At 38.0% G+C, this 18,117-nt stretch overlaps 1 long non-coding RNA gene across 1 annotated transcript; it reads left to right on the forward strand.

Annotated features, from left to right (window-relative positions):
* The first annotated feature begins 5,097 nt into the window (after positions 1 to 5,097).
* On the forward strand, positions 5,098 to 15,834 carry LOC139136832 (uncharacterized). Its single transcript, XR_011553258.1, has 3 exons — positions 5,098 to 5,176; positions 14,873 to 14,958; positions 15,778 to 15,834. It is a non-coding gene; the product is annotated as an uncharacterized lncRNA (long non-coding RNA).
* The last annotated feature ends 2,283 nt before the right edge of the window (positions 15,835 to 18,117 follow it).

Below are 18,117 nucleotides of genomic sequence, written 5' to 3' on the forward strand. Positions count from 1 at the left end.
TTTTAGTGAAAAAAATACAGCCTTCAACTGTCCACAGTTTCATCCCAGTGTTCAGCTGCGTCAAGTGGTAGCCTGCGTACAATGGTGTGTGTTCCCGGCGCTACACGGCCTCCAAACCGTGTAACGCCAGGAACATACAGCGTTATACGCAGGGCCGGCTACGTCAAGTGGCAGTATACGAATTGAATCAAGTCAGTGGGTACGTACCGCACTTTAGATGGGTTCAAATGTAAAGTGATAAGAGGGGAAATATACACCATTATAAATATTTAGGATTTTGATCCCATTTTAAAATAAATGTTGCATTATCAGATATTGTAGAGTACAATAACAAATTGTGTTCTCAAGAGTAAAAAATTTTGATCTTAGGGTTGCCAAGCATTTATAATAAGTTTTTGTTTTTGAGATGATATATGTATGGGGTCATATGGGTAAGTAACCTGGCCCTGTGATTAGTCAATTTGGTGATGGATCGTAAAGGTCTGCAGTTTGGGTATTTCTACAAGAGATACCTTGAATTTAGTCAGTATTGTTATTGCAGTAATTCTGTGTTGCTTTTCATGACTGAGGATCTGAATTAAAAAAGACACTAAAAAGACACTAGTACTAAGTCATATTGCAGTATCTTTATTATATTTCACAACACCATGAACATGTATAACAATATAAGTATTATAATTTTCAAATAAATACTCTTGCAGTAAATAAATGTTTCTCTGTCTTGTTTTTGTAGTACTTTATAGAGCTGCATGGACAGTCCTGTTGAGTAACTAACTATGAGTGATATGCTGCTGACATGTGTCTTTCATATTAACCTAAGAACAAATGCTTTCATTGCACTGTGCAAAAAATATAATGATGATAAAAAAATAAGAACAAAACCGAAAGAAAACCCTCAAACTAGGTTTTTGGAGGAAATAGTTTTCCCAAAAACAAGAGCAAAATCAAAACACCGTGAAAATCAGCCTATAAGCTTGACTAGACAAACGTTATAATGCACATGAAGCAAATTTTACTTAGGCAAATTTTATCATCCTGGTGTCGTACGTCTGACTAAAATTCCTCTCCAATTGGTTTCCTTCCGTTAGTCCGGATCCTCCCAACCTCATTATGGCGAGACTCCTTTGGCGTCGTTGGCGTGTAGCAAAAGACAGAGGGAAGGGAAATTAAATATAGTTTTAGAAACCTACGTTAGTTATGGAAGCCTAGCCCCCGAGGGTCATTGCGGAAGCTTAGGTTTTTGACGATCGCCTTTGACGTACCTCTGCAGACAAGAGTGCAGTCGTCCATCGGAGCATCAACGTGCGTTCACCGTGGCGATGGCGGAAGAAGTTTCTACCTCCATGCAGCATCATATTTATAATTATAAGCCCTACACAGCCCCATTGCAATACAGGGTTCTCAAAAATTTTTGAAGTAGGCGGAAAATTCAGAAAAGTAGGCGGTTAGCTTCTGTGTGCAACCAGAATCCCTGGGCGGGCGGGGGAGACAGTTCTGAGCAATTTCATGCATTCTTATACAGTGTATAAAAGGCTATTCCAACATACACACAGGGGGAGGGTTTCCTGTGTGCGAGAAATTTTTAAAATTTGAAGGCATTTTGGAGTAATTTCATGCATTATTGTACTGTACGGAAAGACCATTTCAGCATGAGAGTGTTAAGGATTATTTTTAAATTTGAAGACATTTCTGAGCAATTTCATGCATTCTTATACAAGTGTATAAAAGGCTATTTCAACATACACAAAGGGGAGAGGGTTTCAGGGACGGGGTCCCCGTCCCTGTGTGTGGGCAAGAAATTTTTAAATTTTGAAGACATTTTGGAGTAATTTTATGCATTCTTGTACAGTATTTAAGACCATTTCAGCATACAGAATAATCATTATCATTGCCAATTACAACATGTTTTCAAGGGATAAAATTTAAAAAAGTCAGAAAAATTAAGTTGATGTCACTCGGGCCTGTCAACTGCATTCAGTTGACATGGATAATAGCAAAAATTACCAGACTGTTGTGTAGAATTATGTTTAGCTCATGACTTGAACAAACATTTTGAAATACATCATAGAATAGGGGTTTTCACAACCCAGAAAACGATCCGCTAGAATCCTGACCAGCCTGGCTGCACAAAGTGTTTTACTGATTTAAATAAACTTGATTGAAGATACAGTAAAATCAAAGAGTTTATTCAATTCAATGAATTATAGGAACACAATTTCAGTGATTTTAATTCACTGTACTAATTTCACAATAAAACGAATCCGCGAGCTGATTATTGATTTTTTGCTGATGTTGAATATAATTGAAAATGAAAGCTAAATTTCAGTGTTCATGTTTGATAAAACCTCAAACTAACGACACTGAACGCCAGCCTGTACTACACCGTGTGTGTACAAAGCACCGGTAGTCAGTACACACAACGCGATATCGGTCGACCTGAAATTTGACACTGTGATCGACGTAGCTTTTCAAAAGTACGAAAAGTGAGACCAAGTAATTTTTTGTTTATTTAGATTTGATCTAAACCTCCCAAACCAACAGACAAAGTCAGAAAATCAAAGTTTTCGAGCGTCGACTTTCTCTTCCGCGATGCACACAACCACGGCCCCTCCACAAAACGCGATGTCGATCGACTTGAGTTGACATCGTGATCGACCATGGATAGATTGACGTGGCGTTTCGAAAGTATGAAAAATGAGACTCAGTAACTTGTGGTCGCTTTAGATTTGATCAAAAACCTACCAAACCCATCAGACTAGGCCCTACTCTTACGCAGAAAACCAAAGCTCTCGAGCGTCGACTTTCTCTTCTGCGTTTGAGCGAAAGAAAAGTCGGCTTCATTCGGAAATGGTCGGCTATTCGCTGGCATAACGTAATTGTATGTTAGTCCAATTTTCGGCTATACCCGATGTGAACGTCGGAATAATTCGGGCTGTGATCGGGCGAGCGAGGTTGACCTCGAGAGCGATTCCTAGTCACGGTGTACAGTACAACACGTTCGCTGATTGCCGTACTACAGTGATAGCAACAAGTTCACCGCGTAAATTGCTAGACTACATATAGCCACATCGGCACTTCTGAAATATTATCTGCGGCTTGCAAGACCACCAAAAAATCTAATTATTGTTATCAAAACCAGAATTTCCGGGCCAGAGAGCGAAACAGTGTTGAAAAGTAGCCGGCCAAAATACGAAAGTAGCCGGTCAATTTGGCCGGCATCCGGCTAAAATGAACACGCTGTCAATATATTCGAAATGATCAACAACGACAGGCAGGGAGGGACAAACAGTCGACGGTACAATGGCGAAGTTTAACACCCAAAGAAATACAACTGCCGTGCATGCAAACATGAAATACAAGTCCGGGCAGCTGGCTCTGCGTCGCAGGGTACCGGCGTTATGTGGTCTCAACGCCGGTAACACACACAGCCCTGCCACGCAGGCCTTGCATCGTGCTCCCAGGAAAGTTAAAAATGAAGCGCTGGTTCCACAAATTTATCATGGATCACTGTAAAGAGGTATATTTACTGTTGATTGCTAATCTATTGTAACTGTGGACCTGATTCGGCAAGTTTACCGTATACAGCAGAAGCTTCCGAAGGAGTACACACGGTGTAGACAGTCAGCAGAAAACTTAGCGCGATCCGCGCGATCGGAGCTAGCTCTGACCTCTGACATTTCGGTATGATCAACTTTCTGCTCTACGCACGCGCAACAAAGGGTCAACGGGTCAAAACGTTACTGCGAGTGCGCATAATACATCTCTAAATTAAGAGTGAACACGAACTGCTATAAGGAGTGTAAAACACTTTCTGATACATACAAAGAAGTCGAGGTTTGATTTTAGGAAAACATCAACCGATCAACAGATAGATTGTTTACTTCTGTGTTTTTGTTTACAGTAGACTTCAACGATTGGCTCTCAAAAATTTTCTGTGAAGAAATTGTCGATGTGCCAACAACAAAATCCTGTAAATATTATATTGTTTTTATCGTGAAAAATGATATATCATTGTGCTACTGACTTTGAGAATTCCTGATACAAAACTTAACGGTAAAACAAATCATTTTGGTGTGAGGGTTGTGAAAAGTGAGGCAGTCAGAGCCACAATATTATGACGAATAATGAGACCTCTATGATCTATGTTGCGAACCGGGAAATGCGCTAGATCACAGAGTTCGTCAAGTGTAAGAGCGGGATAGAGAGATTTAGAAATCATCGATTCTGAACCGATATTTGAAAGTGAGTGTTTGAGATCCTACATTATTCTCCTACACTGAGTAATATTCCAAGTCGAGGCCCAAAAGTGTTCCCTTATTGCTATGACGCTGTTACTGTTCTTTTTCGGTAAAATCCTCTACGACTAATTTATATCGATGAATATCGCATGAACTTTGTTTATGAGGACTGGTCGATGGAAACTTCACATCTGACACAGTGGGAGATGTTTTAATCTCTCATTGTTCTCTCAGTGAAAAACAAAAGAATAATGTCATCGTGTGCGAGCGCCATTACAATTTGCTTTGAAAAGTTTTACAACTTGAGGAAGAAGAAATCAAAATCCGTATTCTGCCTCCATTGAAATATTTTTATTCCACGGAAACAGATGCGAAAACGAGGGTCCAGGTTGCGAATTGACACAATCTGAATAACAGGAAAAATCGTTTTCTGATAGTACAGTAATAACATTCTGCTGATGTGCACGGTGCGTCAAGTGGTAACTGGCGTCTTTTGATTAGATACCTGAAGATATCATTAATGACGTAAATAGAAACCTTGAATTTTTATTAGGTGAGGAAAAACGGAAATACTGAAAGACACGGCATTTTAAATCAAAAGTTGTTACTCAAGAAATCATGAATCATACAAGGTATGATAGTATGCAGATGAATAAAGTTTAACTTCAAAATCATGAAATACTTCGATTAGCAGAACGATGCCCTGTAGATCACCGAACACCATTCACATGATTTCGAGTGCACAGTGGACAGGTTTTGATTTATTGTCTAAGCTTTGGGACCTCTCTGTTAGGGTCAGCACAACAACCCACTGCAAACATGATAACGATAAGGTAAAGTTGTACATGCTTCTGTTTCCAGAGCCAAAGTCCATGAAGCCATGACAGTTGGACATGACATCCGGGACATTAGACGACATACGCAGCAGCATACCTGAGGTAGGTGAGCTTTGTCGTTGTTAAAATGAACGGCTTGTACCAGCCATTCTGTGTCTCTCATTATTTATATGCCTGATTAATGCTGTGTTTAAGAGAAAGTTTTGCATTCTCCTGAAAAATACTTTGTAAAACACACAGTTTAACACACTTTTGAAAACTCAGCAACTACTACTCTGCGGGCAGGTTATGTTATGATCAGTTTCAGTAAAAAACTTGATTGATTATTTCATGCAGTGTTTGTCTTATATTGTCATGATTAGAATAATGTTTCGCCGCCGTGCTGTGTTCACAACGTAGAAGTAAACGTAGACAACGTCCTGCTGGGTTAGCAGTGCACTGCAGTCTTATACTGAGCACAGTCGTCCATTATGTGGTGCTGACTCAACGACCTTCATGACCTTTTTACCATTATTTTTACCTGCCATAACAGAAAGCAGGAAAAGACACATAACGAGTGTCACTGTAGATATGAAGAGAACAGTAGGTGGAATCGACGAAAAGATTGGGTTCTCCTCAGTACCGCTAATTCCGAATTTCCCTTTTATTAAGAGCCGCAAAGCAGTCGCAAATACTTCACTGCCACTGCTCTTCATATTGTTCAATCACTAGAAACATACTGGTAATACCTGATTTGGAGCTGTTAATACTCATGGCGGCCTCGGAAAGAATAGACACGCGTATTCCGAAATTTTGAGTAGCTCCCTCCTCACGTGCGAATGTTTAATTACCCCGGCTTGCCGATTCGAAATTTATACATGACTCACCTCTGCCATAAAACATGTATGCATGTCTCTTATTCACTTGATGTGTGGTTGTACTGTTTAATTTACTCTTTATTGTATTGAGACATGTGTGTAGTGCATTTCAAAATTGTTATCAATAATGATATTAGATCTGACAGTTGATATACATTATCTTGGCACCAAGCCTGTGCAAATATTAAACCTAAATTTGCATCAGATTTTTGTTGCATAATATCAAACATACAATATGAATAACTGATGTATTTGTCTTTTATATCAACGAATACTATGAGAATTCACTTTTCAAATTAAATCAAAGCTACAGATTGGTGAGGCAATTTGAAGGCGGGTTCTACTGAAAATTAAAGGGATTTTTCATTTTCTGATTTGTGTATATGCTCTTCTATAATGAATTATAACAACAATGTAAAGAGAAAATGGGGCTGGAATGACCCTTCTATTTAAGTTAAAGTCTCGAATCACCGCTACCCAACACAATTATACTCTAAGCATGCTTTTGCCCCATTTTGTGATGATTTAACAAGGACACACACAAAACTTGTCAGAGAGTTGTGCAATTTTTCTGACTTTGTGTAAGGTACAGTGGAAAGAAAAATGACGAGAAAATGTACTGTTCCAATCATTCTTTTGAAATACATCTTTAAAATATGCCCTCTACTTTGACTTTATGTAGTATTAAACTCTTTTCATATGAAAGATTTTAGCCATCAAACATGTAGAAACAACAAACTTCAAACAGAAGTGTAACCATTTCCTGCAGAGTAGAGTTCTGAAACATTCCTGTATGAGTTACTTCAGATGACATTAACAAAAATGTGTGTTGCTGATCACACAATGAATGTACATAATGATAAATTTGCAAGAGAGCAAAGAAACTGCTCAGTCAGCAGTTTTTGCAGTTTTTTGGTACAGAAGGGAATAATGTTGCAATTTAAGATGGAAATCTAGCATAATGACACTTCTTTTTTAGAACGAATTTTCAAAATTGTGAGTCTTTTGTGAAAGTTTAAAAACATGACAACACAACAAAGATGTTTCTTGCACGAACCAGGCAAACAATGGAACAGCAGGACCAGGAATGGATGAAATATTTGAACTTTATTTAAGAAGAAATACAGAGTTAACGATTTTTGGGCAACACTTTCAAGTTCAATTAGAATGAGCCTTGAACTCGTTCTTATGCTTGAATGACAGTATTTTTACTTCCTTTCATTCTCTTTTTTGATATCATTCTTATGTAGATGTTCGTGTATTTTAAGAGATGAACAATGACGCCCAAGAACCATTGGTGTGTCAGCGAGGCATATTTCATAGACATTCTTTTATTTTGAATTATTACTATGTCATTGCAAGTGTCTTTGAGAAATCTAGATCACATAAAATGAACCATATAATGACGCCAAAAGTGCTGTGAAAAACGAGATTGTCTTCGATAGAGTATTGTGGCGAGAAGAGAGCACATGATGTTCGCATACAAAAAAAAACAGGGAAATTTGCAAGATCATATAGTTCATCAACTGTAAGTGTATAGTACAGAGATTTAGTATATATAATTCTGAATGAAGAGTTGCATAAATTCTGTAATATTCTGTGTCAGATATCGTTACAGCTCATTCTCCTCCACACAGCCATAAACATATAGTCACGTTCGACGCCAAAAATGGACAATGAAACCTGTTAGCAAATCCCTCATCGATGACATTCGATTGGTATAAATTGTGTGGTGATTAATGCATACCCTTTGTGGTTCGATTGATGAAAATTGCTAACGTTAAAACTCCCCGTGCTAGAAAACTGGGTCTACGGACCCTGCGACAGGTTTTGGTATTTCAAATGTTAATATCAACGTGTGAGGGCGCAATAGCAAACTATCCAGTAATAACCATAGGTCTGTAGACAGGGAGAAAACGTACTGCCTTCAATGGAATGATTGGGTTTTTCACCGAAAAGGAGCAAATCGGGAGTGGTTGCATTGGGAATTGGACCTACTTTCGGAGATATTTACATGTTGCCATAAGCTTTGTAAAATGAGAAATCCTTTTTTGGGGAAATCAGGAGATTTTATTCACGATTTCATTGAAAATTGTGTGAGAACAGTCTTAAAACGTATTTATTAGAGATTGATAAGTGTGGTCGTACTCGGATAATACGCGTTCATCTTCAAAGTCATGATAATCTTCGATTAGTTAAGATGATGGCTCATAGACCACCAACCAACATTTTCATATGATTTCACATGGACAGTTATTTGAGTTGGAAGGTTTAGATTATATTGTCTACGCTTTGTGACCTCATCGTTAGGGTCAGCAAAACAGCCTACACCATGCAAGATAATGGTAAAGTATGTTTACACATGCTTCTGTTTCCAGTGTCAAAGTCCATTAACCGTTAAAGCCGCCTCTAACATCCGGGACATTATACGACCCATGCAGTAGCATTTGTCAGGCAGTTGAGCTTTAATATGGTTAATTAATTGCTAGTATTAGGTTTTTTGAGCTTCTCATTAATTATCTACCTGATCATTGTACGTTTTGGGATAATTGGTCGGTAAACTCTGCAGCTGAGTACTGTACTGTACTGTGTATTGTAAGGTGTGGAAACTCACCGACTGGGACTCAGAGCGCAAAGGTTATTGAAATGAACGTAGTCAATTGTGCAGTATATGCCATAATGTGTCACATTAAAGTTGCAATATGGATCAGAATTGACCTTCATATTTCGAAGATTTAACTTTATAGAAAAATCCACAACAATTTCATTTGCAGATTCGACCATTAACAGGAACACGGGGATGACTGTAATTTGAGTAAATTGATTTAATTACCGAATAAATTGCTGTTTTGGTACGTACTGTTTGCGAGAGTAAAGCACAGAATTTGAAACGTCAGTTTTACTATTTGAATATGTACGCATGCGTATTTGATGCATGGTAACGGTTTATGAAATTGCAACATCGTGTCAACATGCCTAGCTAGGGGTCAGGTCTCTGCCCGCGCCCTGGGTCTCTGCTGACTGATTCGGCCTTGCAAAAATGGAAGAGATCGGCCAAAATGTCGGCAAAATAAACATTGTTTGGTCAGATCGAAAGATGGAACCAGAAAATGAGTGACACGCGACTACTGCACCACGACGAGGAGGCAGACTCTGTCTACAGTTTCTCTCGAAAACACCAACGTCGCCACTGTGTGATGATCAACTTCGCTAGCCAGCGGTGTTTCCTCGGGCAACACCGACCTACCAACACCGTGGCCGTGCGGACCCCACGATTTGTAATGTGAACCGGGCCATAGTCCCCCTCAAGGAAATAACTTAGATCTGTTACTAACAGCATTCATTGATAATCTATATCCTTCAGGTCAAATATGCATTTTTCGGAAACAAAGAAAAACGGCAGTCTCCATCATTACATGTCATGGCATGGTCTCATATACGACGCGTCGATCGACGCGCCGACATGGCCATGCAAGACCAGATTGAGGGGCAAGACAGTTGCCGAACTTCTGCAGTGGTGGATGATACTGAAGTGGGCAAAGCTTTCAAATAAATATAGCGTGCAGATACCTCTCCCTTTAACATGAAAAATATAACAACATGCAACGGGCAGAGGATTGCGGAAACGCTGTAAGGCACGCGGTGAACACAACCAGATCGGTGTGTACGTGGTCTGGATGCTCCATGATCAATCCAACGTACACAGTAGGTGCACACGGCGCGGCACTGACATACATGTATATGGGTGAGAAAAATCAATCACACGATCTTTTGTAGAGCTGTACTTTATCATATCGATATACTTATATTTCTGAAACATTGTGATGCTATCAAAGTTAGGTAAACGCAAAGTTTACAATGAATTATCATTATGTATGTCAAGTTCTGTCAGCGTAACAACATCGCCCCTCCAACGTGCACTCCAGTGCGACGTCATCACTCTTGGTCGTACTTGTCACGTGCACAGCAGAAAACGCCAATGTTTTTGTTTTGAAAGTTTGTTTACAAAACAGCTTTTCTAGGCGGCCGCAACGTATCAAATTAACGTATTTGTGTGTCGGGATTGGTAAGAGGCTTAGCTATGAAAAGTACTTCAACGTAGTATGGTCTATTTGCTTTAGTTTTACGAAAAAAAATCGACAATTTTGATCCATATTGCAACTTTAAAAAGTTGACTCATCTCCTAGATGTATTTGAATTAATGCCGTGTAACCATTTACTGCCGTACGTACGTTTTATTTACTGCCGTGTACGTAGGGCAGAGTTTGTTGCTTAGGCCAAAAAAAAAAATTGTGTGTTTCCTGTAACATGCTCTTCAGAAATAGGGTAGGTAGGTAGGAAAAAAATTTTTTTTTGGTAATTTTTTTTTCTCTGCAAAAAAGAAAATTTTAATACCCTTCGACAAGGGTCAAGGCATCGTCATTGTCAACACAAAAGATTACATACACGAATGCAAAAGACAATTACGCAACACTCAGTATTATACACAACTAGACAGTGACGACACAGAACAAACAGTAAACAAAGTACACGAACTATTAAACAAAATGTACGAGAACAAACACATCGACCATGATACTTATAAGTATCTCGATCCAAAAAACATAAAAATCCGTACCCCGCATTGGTACTTATTGCCTAAAATTCACAAACCGCCGCCTGAAAACTCAACGTTTGCAGGGAGACCAATATTTAGTGGCTGCTCCAGTCCCACTAACAGAATTTCAGAATTCCTGGATTACTTCATAAAACCACTGGTCCAGCAACAACCGTCAAATATAAAAGACACAACAAACTTCATACAAGAAATAGAAAAAAACAAATTTTCCCCAACATGCATTTCTTGTAACACTCGACGTGGTGTCGATGGACACAAACACAATTCACGACGAAGCGATTCGGCTAGTCAGTGAAACATTAAACTCACAAACCTCGCTTCAAACAAATTACGGCATCAAAAAACCACCCACGGAAGACTTAACAGTTTTGAATTTAACAAGCAATATTTCCGCCAAACCCGCGGCTGCAGCATGGGATCGAATGCCTCGTCAGAGATAGCAGACATTGCTTTTCATGAACTTGAAAAGAAAATAATCGTAAACAACCACAACAACATTCACTTCTGGAAAAGATTCAGAGATGATGTCTTTGCAATCTTTCTGGGAACACAAACCGAACTCACTAACTTCATTCAAAAATCCACACAATGCGCCCAACGTTTTAAGTTTTCATACGAAAACTCAACACGAGAAATTACATTCCTAGATGTAGTAGTTTTTAAAGGTGCAAGATACCACAAAGAAAATATCCTCGACATCAAAACACATACTAAACCAACAGACACATTCCAATTTCTACATAGAGAATCGTGTCACCCGACAGCAACATTTAATGGCTTTATCAAAGGTGAAATCCTTAGATACGCTCGCACTTGAAACAACAATGACGACTTTACTAAAAAAGTCGCTTTCTTTAGAAACAAACTACTCGACAGAGAATACAAAAACAATGAAATCACGAATATTACAGAAAAAATAAACCACAGTATTCGTAATACACTAACAAACTGTACAAGTACACGTAAAGAAGCAACAAACAAACTCATCTTCAGTACAACATACAGCCCTTACATAAAAACAAAAGATCTTAAGGGAAGTCTTTTGAAACATTTGGCTGAACTGGAGAAGGACTCAACACTAAGGAATCTATTCCCAGAATCACCAATCATTGCTTACAAGAGAAACAAAAACCTAAAAGACACACTAGTCAAAACAAAATTTACAGAAGTAAAGAAACAAAAAACAAACAAACCAGACCACCAACGGACTCACAACGAGACCCAAACATTGATATTTTGCCTTGCTATTCGAAGAGCAAGACCACTAAAATACATTAAAATAAATTTTCACAAACACAAACTAACGAAAGAATCTACATTGCGACTGATGAGAAACTACACTCGGGTTTCGAAACGCAAGCGTCAAAGGGCCACTCATCAACTTTGTAACACCATAGGTCCGGCACTGTCTCGCCATAAGCTTTCCCCACTCAAACAAAGTATTACCGTACACACTAACCCAAACTTCCCTACAAATATCCGAGGCGAAACAAACATTTTCATTAACACAAAAAATCGGATAAAAATGTAGGAACACATTTTTGAAACGAATCAAACACAAACTCGACACAAAAACATTTTGGATAGTTAGGTGGGGAGCCTCTTTCACACTTTTTACAATCGCCATAAGCTTTCCCCACACAAACAAAGTATTACCGTACACACCAACCCAAACTTCCCTACAAATATCCGAGGCGAAACAAACATTTTCATTAACACAAAAATCGGATAAAAATGTAGGAACCATTTTTGAAACGAATCAAACACAAACTCGACACAAAAACATTTTGGATAGTTAGGTGGGGAGCCTCTTTCACACTTTTTACAATCGCCATAAGCTTTCCCCACACAAACAAAACATTACCGTACACACTAATCCAAACTTCCCTACAAATATCCGAGGTGAAACAAACATTTTCATTAACACAAAAATCGGATAAGAATATAGGAACACATTTTTGAAACGAATTAAACACAAACTCGACAGAAAAACATTTTGGATAGTTAGGTGGGGAGCCTCTCACACTTTTTATTTTTTCTTGAACGTGATCGCATTTCTCACATGTTACGGAAAACACGCTTGCACAAGCAGTCGCTATTGTTGTTTAATGACGTCATGAAATCACGCGTGATTTTAAACTTTTCCCAGCCAATCTCGCGGGATTTTTTTTCAAGGTCCAAAAAAAAGTTTAGGGTCGGGGGGTTTGAACTAGGGTAGGTCGGGTTACCGGAAACACACAATTTTTTTTTTAGGCCTTAGTGTAACATTGTAGTTTCTTAGAGTCCGTCCATGGACGTAGTAATGGTACTGAGCATAGTTGTCCATGCCGGCCATGATTGTGAGCTTATTTCAGAGAATGACCTTATGATGACCTCCTCTGCATTGTTTTCGACGACTAGAACAGAAAGGGGGAAATGACATACGACCAGTGTTTCATTTCCATATTTGTAAGCTAGCGTAGAGGCGGTGGGTGAAATGTGAAACTACACAAAGTAGAAAGACCCACTACGCATCAAGCCTCTCGATCTTCATGAAAAGCGGTTTCAAAACCTATGGAGTTATGAAGATTAATAGATAAAAATCAATAACAATAACTAATTCAGCTTTCAATGTTGCTATTCTATTCTTCAGTGTCAATTAGTAACATAGTATCGGCAGTACCAATGTAGTGATGAATGAGGCCTCCGATGATTTTCTATAAAGATTGATACTGGAATCAAGGATTGCCGAATTCGGATTTTTTTATCGCGAAGGGTACTTTCGCGCCTCGAGATTTGAAAACTGTTATCAAAGTTTTATCAAGCAAACTTTCAATTGTTCTATTTTAAAATCAACAATTCAAATCCTGGGCACAGTGCTAATTTTGGTGCGACACAAACAAATTACCTAACATTTACATTTACTTTCTACTTGAATTTCAAACTGACCGCCATCCCTGTATTACATGTACAGTAAAAATATGATTTTCGATTTTCACAAAAAAGAAGCCATAGAAAACTATTTACTCAACACATGTTAGACCAAAAACGTACAGTGTGTTGCTAACGTTTGAAAGCCCGAATATTTTCCCCTAGGTGCATTCTACCTTGATCAGTGAAAACGGTCTTGTTGTTTCGTCAAATAGTGAAACATGTGTTTGAACGATATTTATTGCCTGGTTTTATCCTACGACACAGGTTACCCTCCAAATTTACAGCAACTTGGCAATCAATGTCATCACGTGATCGAGAAGTTCGTCGGATATCGCCAACTTAGACCGAACTGAAGACTTTTCCCTTTTCTATCATCGTATTTGTTCTTGTAAATAAGAGTTTACTCCTGGAGTCGAACCCGGGTCTACAAATTCAGCGCTTAGCACAGCAGACATAGACAAGTCCTATAGGCCAGTTTGAATATCAGAACATCTAAGTCGTTGATTATTTCACCAAACAGGTCTAAACTTACACTCTACTTTTGTGGAGGGACTGTGACTCTGCGAAATAGACATGGTCATGCGTTTTTGAAGGTTGACGTTCAATTTTCAGTCTATCAAACCACGTTCCAAAGGTCTGTGAAATCTGATCAAGTAGATATTAATTTTCAACGAGTTACAGAGCCCGTTCAAAAATACAAACATCATGCTTTCTAAGACAAAGTGATTATCGCAAAGTTTGTAAGTAGAAAAGTGCAATATGTTCAGTTACTTATGTAGAGTTCTGTTCCGAAATTATTCGCAATACTTGAATGTAACAAAATCTTCCAAGGCAGTATACCTTTCACTTTTAAATTTGTAATTATTTGAAATTATTTGAAATTTGTCATTATTCAGTATAAACAACTGAAGCGCTTCCTCTCGAACCATTACATTTTATTTTGTAAAAACTGATCGCATTAAAGTGGATAGCGCAACATGTTATAATCAACTAAGGATTATTTAAATCTTTCTCATTCGAACATTTTCTTGAACGATGAGTTTACGTATGAAAACAACCCTAAAAACAGAAACAAGAACAAAACATCAGGATCTAAATATTCAAATTCATATTTTCTGTTGATCTATGGATGTGTAGGAATAAAACATACTTCTATAAGCCGAATATAATATCCTTCCTGTTGATTTTGTGTCAAATTCGATTTGTTTTTATAAGCGAAAAGTTGTTAATAAATTGTTGTAGCTCATCAAGTACTCAATGAAATCCTGTGAGCACTGGTGAACGGCTGCTGTCATTTAACGTTATCATAATTGACCACGCTCTTTGCTATTAAAGTTGATAAATATTATACTATATATCGTGCAAATTGTTGATAGAAAGTGAATGTCAAAAATTGCGTTGGTTTTCCAGCATTGCAACGCCACACGTAACCATGGCGACATGGGAGGAAGAATGGCAAAAATTGAAGGAAACACTTGACAGAGAAATAAAACCAGGTATGTTCTATCATATTTGTACCAGCAATTTGTTTCTGATACACATGAATAAAAATACATACGCATGGCAGTCACCAGAAGTTAAACGCTAGAAAGTACCAGTTAAGCTCAAATAGCTTATGTGTTGAGTTGAGGTGGCTTCTAGTGTTAGAAAGAGGCCTGGTCAGAAGCAACAGAGGCGCAGAGTTAGAATCCTATATGCCGTTGTTCATGATCGTTATCGAAAGATTGATTTCTCCGCCCAAGTTTAAACAATCTACAATGTTAGGACGGAACCAATACAGAAGATATTAAACTCTTTGTACTCTTAGCCATGAATTATTCCTTGTAAAATTGTCACTGCATTAACTGAGAGGTATATGTGTAGCCCGTCAGCCTCAAACAGAGAAGTCGTGTATTTTATTTTTGGACTATTATATAAATTCCGTCATCTAGAAGCAGCATATCATTCCTGCCATGGATGACATAAGTCATAGTGATCATACTTTGTACGATTATAAAAAATTCCCCGTTCAAAAGTACCTACGGACATCTCGAATCTCTTCGGTTGAATATTTCTGATGCCAATATTTCTATCATCGATACTAATCAGAAATCTGAATGCAAATACAGTATTCAAGATGCCAACGCTATGATACTTATTGCAGTCAAGCGTGTACCAGATATTCGTCGGCCATGTTTTCAAGGATCGGCGGTACAAATGTCAATGTACAACTATTACATGATTAAATATTGATTACCTTAAAAGGATGGAATTCCTCCTCATTCATTTCCAACACTCCATGTGACGTACACATTGTAATTACATCGCATTCATAGATGAGCTTTTAAAAATGAAGACATCGAGCAGAGTTAAGAAAACTGTACCAGAGAGAGTGGTAGGTCGCATTGGATCAACATCCATTCTCTTCGAGACTCTGGAACGTCAGAATGTTGTTTGTAAACAGCATGTAGATACCCTGATTGAAATTCTAGAAGACATCGGAAGAACTGATTTAGCTCTCGAAGTAATGAAATACCAAGGTATGATTTTTTAGTATTTTGTATTTTTGTATTACGTTGGAAAAATACTCGTCAACACACTGCTAGTAAGCTTAAATTTCACGCAATTGCAAGGTACGTCTTCGAATTCGTGTAAAAATTCACCAACACCGTGGTCACATTTACAGCTAGCGATGAAGACAATAATGTAAATGCTCTTATCTATTTTCAAAGTGTGTGAGTAGACATGTAACAAATGAAAGATAATATGAATAAATCTTCCATTGAATGACAATTGTTACCACACCGATAACTCGATCTATAATTACTGATCGATGAAGTCGTATTTGACATACAATGGCTGATTATGTACCAAATGCATTCGCCCCTGTCACAGTGATAACGGTTTCAAATCGCATTATCAGCAGATCAGATAATGTAGGAGAATTTGTTCAAAAGTACTTTGTTGATTATAGTTTTCAGCATCCCACCTCAAGCCTGTCAATGTTTTGCTAGTACTAGAAATTCACTGCTTTGAAACTAAAACAGCATACTTAGGTGCAATGTGTGTCGACAAAAACCGCGATCAAAATTGAAGTACTGACAAAGGCGACTATTGCTACGGATCCACCAATATGTTGTAATAAGTTTTATCGCACTATCGAGTTTTATTGCTGTTATGACCCTTTTAAATGATTATCATGAATATGTTCAATCTTTAACTGTGTGTAAATCGCACACAGGTGAGGAACGCCGCACTCTGACCTTACAGTTTTGTCTTTCTCTGTCTCCTTCCTTCATTCCTATGTGCCTTTCTCTGTCTATCTTCCTTGTCTTCTGCATTTCTATTCCTGTTACAGAGAAGGTAAGAAGCTTGGCATTTTGTGAATCATTGAAAGCAAAACCTTATTTTCTGGCCTTCGTAGTTATTTATTCAGAACCAAACATGCAAAACCCCCGTTCAAATACCGAGTTCATTGCGAAATGGGAACAGCACAAGTTACAAGTTGCACAACAAAGAACCCAAAGCAACTGAAGGACACAGAACCGAGAAAAATTAGTCTGTCGACGAAATGCAAGCGAACTAATGTTTTGATGTCGCAATAGTCAAGCACTGACTTCCGTACACCATGGTTACTGGAAAACACATATTACCGTCCTATAAGCGTTCAGAATACACTGCATGTATCTTGCCAATTATTCAAAATTCTCAAAAATGACAAACACCTTCAGAAATTATTATTGAAAAAATTATCATTAGAGACGTTTTTAGCATCTCTTTGAGATTTTGCAAAGGGCGTAAACTGTTATTTGCTTTTCTAACTGCGAGGGCGCTGATCAGTCTACCCGAAGTCTGCCATGTCAAGCTTGCCTTTGCAATATAAAATCAACAGAATCAATCAATCATCAACAACCTATCTTTATCCATGGAATAGAAGCCTCAATGCAAACAGTTTTAACAGACATTAACTTGAACGTTTCATTAAGAAGAAAAACTACTCTCCTTTAAATCTACATCTATACTGACCCAAGGCAAGCAAGATTCGCACGCAACATTAGCTACGCTAAATTGAAATACAGATATGCACCCAGGAAGTACATTTAGAATCACGGAAATAAGATAATAATACTTGTTTTGTAAGTCGCTGTACAAAATAACTTGAATACACATAAGTCGGCGCCAATTCTTGACAATTACAATGGATACAGTAAGTACACTTTATTGTTGTATGTGTGTACTTATCTTATTCACATCTTGCTAAGTTTATTTTCCAGTCTATTAAAACGGCATGCTTTTTGTTAAATCCAACCAGGAAAAAACAAGAACGTAATGCACAAACTATGATATGTCAATGGAAACGTTACATGATGAACCATGAAAGTTAAAAAGCTAGAGCTAATTCATATGAGAAATTTGAGGATGTATATATCTTTGTGTCATTACATCCTAAAATAACAGTTACTTTAAAAAAAACTATTTACTTGCAAAAGTCATGTCAGTAATTATATGTTGTAAAGTGCTGTAAACATTCGTGGCAATCAATTGCAGGATTTATATCACATAAAAACTCTTGTCTTCTGCTGCACGATGGCCTATAAGTGCGATAACAGGCACTTCAGTTGGAGTTCGTATCGGTCTTTGTAAAGTTTAATTTGAAAGGAAGATATTCTGCCGCC

This window comes from Ptychodera flava, chromosome 7 (assembly GCF_041260155.1).
Source record: "Ptychodera flava strain L36383 chromosome 7, AS_Pfla_20210202, whole genome shotgun sequence".
Lineage (NCBI taxonomy): Eukaryota > Metazoa > Hemichordata > Enteropneusta > Ptychoderidae > Ptychodera > Ptychodera flava.